This window comes from Leiobunum rupestre, chromosome 5, assembly GCF_980474605.1.
Source record: "Leiobunum rupestre chromosome 5, qqLeiRupe1.1.hap1, whole genome shotgun sequence".
NCBI classification, from domain to species: Eukaryota; Metazoa; Arthropoda; class Arachnida; order Opiliones; family Sclerosomatidae; genus Leiobunum; species Leiobunum rupestre.
This window is the reverse complement of record NC_143388.1, coordinates 52,499,552-52,506,282: the sequence shown is the minus strand read 5'-3', so window position 1 is coordinate 52,506,282 and position 6,731 is coordinate 52,499,552.

The following is a 6,731-nucleotide window of genomic DNA, read 5'->3' as shown; positions in this document are numbered from 1 at the left end:
CTACAAAAGCCTCTTTTCTTGGCGTTCAATATGTTAAAATAGATTTCTGAAATGCAAATATAGGTAGTAATTACTACAATTTAAAAAACGTTGGTAAAAAGAATATCATTTTAACTTATGTAATTGTGTTTTTTACCCAACCAAGCATTTATTTGAATAAAAGTGGTATTTATTTAAATAACCAATAGTTAAATAAAAATTGTTAAATGTTTAAATAATCGAAAGTGAACAAGCCTATTTTTTAAATAAAACAAACAGACTTTAGAGTTGATAAGATTTGTAAATATCATTTGAAACTAATAATTTTCACGCTTTATTTAAGTCAAGCAATTACATTTTTAAAAATGAAAGAAGTTAAACAATATAAAAATTTGTAAATATTGTAAATATTTTTAGGTAATAAAGAAATTAAGAAATGTTTTAATTAAAATATCTTTCATTTTCTACTACATTTTTAAAAATGAAAGAAGTTTAACAATATAATTATTCTAATATAATTTCAAAATCAGGTATTATTTAAAGTACAAATGCATAATTTAGTGAAGCAATTCTTATTTAAATACTTTTATTTAATTAATTTGTGTATCTGAAATGTATTTATTGAAAAATAAGTGGGTTTTACTATTTATCACGGTTTTATATATATATATATATATATATATATATATATATATATATATATATATATATATATTGGAATTGTTACAAAAGGTTCTTTTAAACGTAACTTAGTACATTAATTTATTTTGGAAGTTCAAAACGTATTAAGAGCCCTTCAGAGTACTATAAAAGGATTTCATTTACAAACTAAATTAATATTTTCTTCAAACTTTCAATTCGTTATAATTCGAATTTAAATGAAAACATCATGGATTATAGGTGCGTAATCTACTATTAGACCGAACGGATTAAAAAATACTTAAAGTAAGTGGTTTTACTGATAAACTAAAGGAATTTAACTTTAAAGGGTATCTTAGATTATTGTTTTTAATATTATTCAAATTCAAAAAGTATAAAGAGTCCTTCAAAGTAATTTAAAAGAATTTTATTTACGAACTAAATCCATATTTTAGAAGTTAGTTTGTATGAAATACTTACTAATACCTGAAAAATGGACTTTAGAGTTGATAAGATTTGTAAATATCATTTGAAACTAATAATTTTCACGCTTTATTTAAGTCAAGCAATTACATTTTTAAAAATGAAAGAAGTTAAACAATATAAAAATTTGTAAATATTGTAAATATTTTTAGGTAATAAAGAAATTAAGAAATGTTTTAATTAAAATATCTTTCATTTTCTACTACATTTTTAAAAATGAAAGAAGTTTAACAATATAATTATTCTAATATAATTTCAAAATCAGGTATTATTTAAAGTACAAATGCATAATTTAGTGAAGCAATTCTTATTTAAATACTTTTATTTAATTAATTTGTGTATCTGAAATGTATTAATTGAAAAATAAGTGGGTTTTACTATTTATCACGGTTTTTTATATATATACATATATATTGGAATTGTTACAAAAGGTTCTTTTAAACGTAACTTAGTACATTAATTTATTTTGGAAGTTCAAAACGCATTAAGAGCCCTTCAGAGTACTATAAAAGGATTTCATTTACAAACTAAATTAATATTTTCTTCAAACTTTCAATTCGTTATAATTTGAATTTAAATGAAAACATCATGGATAATAGGTGCGTAATCTACTATTAGACCGAACTAATTAAAAAAATACTTAAAGTAAGTGGTTTTACTGATAAACTCTAAAGGAATTTTAGAATTTTCTAGAAGTAAAACTAAAACTGCGAGATGATAGTCAGACATTGAGACGCGGGTGGCGCCCGTGCCCCAGCGTCCACGCCCTCGCCCTGATGGTGCCCCGAGCCTCCGTCGACGTTTGAAATGTGAAATGGGGTACCGACGGGGCTGGCGCGGACGCTGGGGCACGGGCGCCACCCGCGTCTCAATGTCTGACTATCATCTCGCAGTTCCATACTGGGCTATTTGACCATCAAAATGACCAAATACACGTATATTTGAACATTTTCTTGACTACATGACAGAAAAATTGTTAAAAGCTCCATCTACTTGGTTACAAAATTTGTTAAATACTTGGCTTTAAGGCCATCTAAATTAAAGTTAGAAGAAGCTAGACAAAGAGAAATTGTTCTGAAAAATAAAATTAAAGATATAAAAACTAACCAATAGTATTTCGAATACCAAATAATTCGACGTATTTGTTTTTGAAATAACTAAATAGTTTGCATATTTGTCAAAAAAAAACTAAAAAAGTAATTGAAATTACTATTAATTTTACTTGCAATAGTAAAATACTAAACCAAATGTATAATTTATATTTTATTTTATTTAATAAATTTAAACTATAATACTAAACTTTTTCAAAAAAAACTTTTACAAACAAAAGTTAAAATACACATTTTTAAAATTTAACTACACCAGCTCCAAGTCAGCTAGCGACTTTTTTTTTAAGTAACTACTAACTACAATTAAAATCAAAGGATCTGCTATATTTTTCATGCTTTGAAAACAATTAATTAAAATCTCGAGTTTTTAAATATATGTAAAACACGAAGGAGCAGATCTTTTATCACAAATTTTCATAAATTATATTTAATTTAGTTTATAATAATATAGGGAACTCAAAAATTAAAAAACGAAAAATCAAAAAAATTACTTACTTCAACCTTTCTCCCAGTTATTAGTTTCGTTTTAAACTTGGTTTACGTTTTAGTTTTACTTCTAGAAAATTCTAAAATTCCTTTAGAGTTTATCAGTAAAACCACTTACTTTAAGTATTTTTTTAATTAGTTCGGTCTAATAGTAGATTACGCACCTATAATCCATGATGTTTTCATTTAAATTCAAATTATAACGAATTGAAAGTTTGAAGAAAATATTAATTTAGTTTGTAAATGAAATCCTTTTATAGTACTCTGAAGGGCTCTTAATACGTTTTGAACTTCCAAAATAAATTAATGTACTAAGTTACGTTTAAAAGAACCTTTTGTAACAATTCCAATATATATGTATATATATAAAAAACCGTGATAAATAGTAAAACCCACTTATTTTTCAATTAATACATTTCAGATACACAAATTAATTAAATAAAAGTATTTAAATAAGAATTGCTTCACTAAATTATGCATTTGTACTTTAAATAATACCTGATTTTGAAATTATATTAGAATAATTATATTGTTAAACTTCTTTCATTTTTAAAAATGTAGTAGAAAATGAAAGATATTTTAATTAAAACATTTCTTAATTTCTTTATTACCTAAAAATATTTACAATATTTACAAATTTTTATATTGCTTAACTTCTTTCATTTTTAAAAATGTAATTGCTTGACTTAAATAAAGCGTGAAAATTATTAGTTTCAAATGATATTTACAAATCTTATCAACTCTAAAGTCCATTTTTCAGGTATTAGTAAGTATTTCATACAAACTAACTTCTAAAATATGGATTTAGTTCGTAAATAAAATTCTTTTAAATTACTTTGAAGGACTCTTTATACTTTTTGAATTTGAATAATATTAAAAACAATAATCTAAGATACCCTTTAAAGTTAAATTCCTTTAGTTTATCAGTAAAACCACTTACTTTAAGTATTTTTTAATCCGTTCGGTCTAATAGTAGATTACGCACCTATAATCCATGATGTTTTCATTTAAATTCGAATTATAACGAATTGAAAGTTTGAAGAAAATATTAATTTAGTTTGTAAATGAAATCCTTTTATAGTACTCTGAAGGGCTCTTAATACGTTTTGAACTTCCAAAATAAATTAATGTACTAAGTTACGTTTAAAAGAACCTTTTGTAACAATTCCAATATATATATATATATATATATATATATATATATATATATAAAACCGTGATAAATAGTAAAACCCACTTATTTTTCAATAAATACATTTCAGATACACAAATTAATTAAATAAAAGTATTTAAATAAGAATTGCTTCACTAAATTATGCATTTGTACTTTAAATAATACCTGATTTTGAAATTATATTAGAATAATTATATTGTTAAACTTCTTTCATTTTTAAAAATGTAGTAGAAAATGAAAGATATTTTAATTAAAACATTTCTTAATTTCTTTATTACCTAAAAATATTTACAATATTTACAAATTTTTATATTGTTTAACTTCTTTCATTTTTAAAAATGTAATTGCTTGACTTAAATAAAGCGTGAAAATTATTAGTTTCAAATGATATTTACAAATCTTATCAACTCTAAAGTCTGTTTGTTTTATTTAAAAAATAGGCTTGTTCACTTTCGATTATTTAAACATTTAACAATTTTTATTTAACTATTGGTTATTTAAATAAATACCACTTTTATTCAAATAAATGCTTGGTTGGGTAAAAAACACAATTACATAAGTTAAAATGATATTCTTTTTACCAACGTTTTTTAAATTGTAGTAATTACTACCTATATTTGCATTTCAGAAATCTATTTTAACATATTGAACGCCAAGAAAAGAGGCTTTTGTAGTATTTACTACCTATATTTGCATTTCAGAAATCTATTTTAACATATTGAACGCCAAGAAAAGAGGCTTTTGTAGTATTTACTACCTATATTTACATATTGGAATGTAATTTAACGTATTGAAGGTAGAGTATAGAGATTTTGTAGTATTTACTACCTACATTTGCATTTCAGAAATCTATTTTAACATATTGAACGCCAAGAAAAGAGGCTTTTGTAGTATTTTTCCTCCTATATTTACATATTGGAATGTAATTTAACGTATTGAAGGTAAAGTATAGAGATTTTGTAGTATTTTACTACCTATATTGGCATTTCGGAAGTATATTTTAACGTGTTGAATGTAGAGTATAGAGAGTGTTGTAGTATTTTTCTTCCTACGTGACTACACCGGAAACGTCTCTGTGTTATTCGCTTTAGTAATCAAGCCGACTCTGAACATATGTTTTACTCTTTATTCTACGAGGTTTAAACATACACCATTTCAGTACATTCTTAACTTATTCCATACGCTATTTAAAACACATGCGATAAAGATAACGAGGAAACAAGTTAACTCTGAACATATATGTTATGCTCTATACGTGAAGGATGTTGTAAGCTTAAATTCATAATGGTTAATGTGTAGTATTTTTCTACCTTTTTACATTTTATAGTATTTCTTTATCTATATTTGTGTATCGGAAATGTATTTTAACGTATCGAACGTAGAGTAAATTTTTTTTTATATTTTCTTTATATATTTGCGTATCAGAGTTGTGTGTTGTCGTATTAAAAGAAGAAAAAGGAACTTTTCATAGTGTTATTCTACCTATTTACATATCGGAAATGTATTTATATTTTACCGTATTTAAAATATAGGTAATTGTTTTTATTGGCTTGACTTAAATAAAGCGTGAAAGTTATTAGTTTCAAAATGATATTTACAAATCTTATCCACACAAATTTAATTTAATTTTAATTTTAGTGTTTTATAGTATCTTTCTGACTATATTTGTGTATAAGAATTATATTTTACCGTATTTAAATAGTAATAAAAGCGAATTGAAAGTTTGAAGAAAATATGAATTAAGTTCGTAAATAAAATCCTTTTATTGAAGGACTCTTAATACGTTTTCAACTTGAATAAAATTAAAAACAATAATCTAAGATACCCTTTAAAGTTAAATTCCTTTAGAGTTTATCAGTAAAACCACTTTAAGTATTTTTTCAATCCTTTTACCTATATTTACATATTGGAATTGTTACAAAAGGTTCTTTTAAACGTAACTTAGTACACTAATTAAGTATTTTTAATTTACCGTAATTAAAATATAGGTAAGTGGTTTTTATCTTATTTTATACCTACGATAGCGATAAATAAATTAAAGCAATAAATTTTGGAGTTTGGAGATGGGTGGAAAATAAAGCTCTTCGTTTTTCCAACTGCTTTTCTGATGTACCCAAAAATGGACCAAAATAGAACAAAAGTACCCTTAAAACGACCAAAGTCACCATTTTCGGCCCTATGTACCCCATTTCGGACCAAAAGTACCCCAAACTGGACCTATTAGCTTTATTGTAATGTTAAACTCCCATAGAGATTCCCCTAAAAGAAAAAAAACTTGCGGTCCAATTTTGGGTACATGAATTATTTCGGAGAGGGAATCCATGTTTTAAATTCAAATTAACCGCGCGCCCGGGCAATCCGCGCCTCCCAGGTAATCCACGCCTCCCAGGTAATCCACGCACGCGCGCGCTATCTTCCTGCCTAGGTTATTAATCATACAACTTACATAATTTCTACTTATTTCGTACGATAAAACGCGATCGAGATATTCGTTTTAAGAAATACTCGTGAGATTGGTTCAAGTGTCAAGCATACTACAATGATATTAAAATGAAGTTTAAAAATATTTCCATTCTACTTTAACAACGAATATTCCATGACGTCAAAACACTTCAATTCAAATTAACCGCGTCCCCCGGGGTAATCTGCGCACGCGTCGCCTAGGTTATCAATTTTTACATCATTTCAACTTATTCCGTACGATAAAACTTGATAAGATATACGTTCAAGTATCTTTCGAGATAAGCGTAGATAAATGAACAAGTAGGCCTGGACACAATATGTTGATATACGGGAAAACAAATCGTCGCGAGAAATACCCTAAATACATTGACTTTTCGACGATTTTACCCCCATTTCAT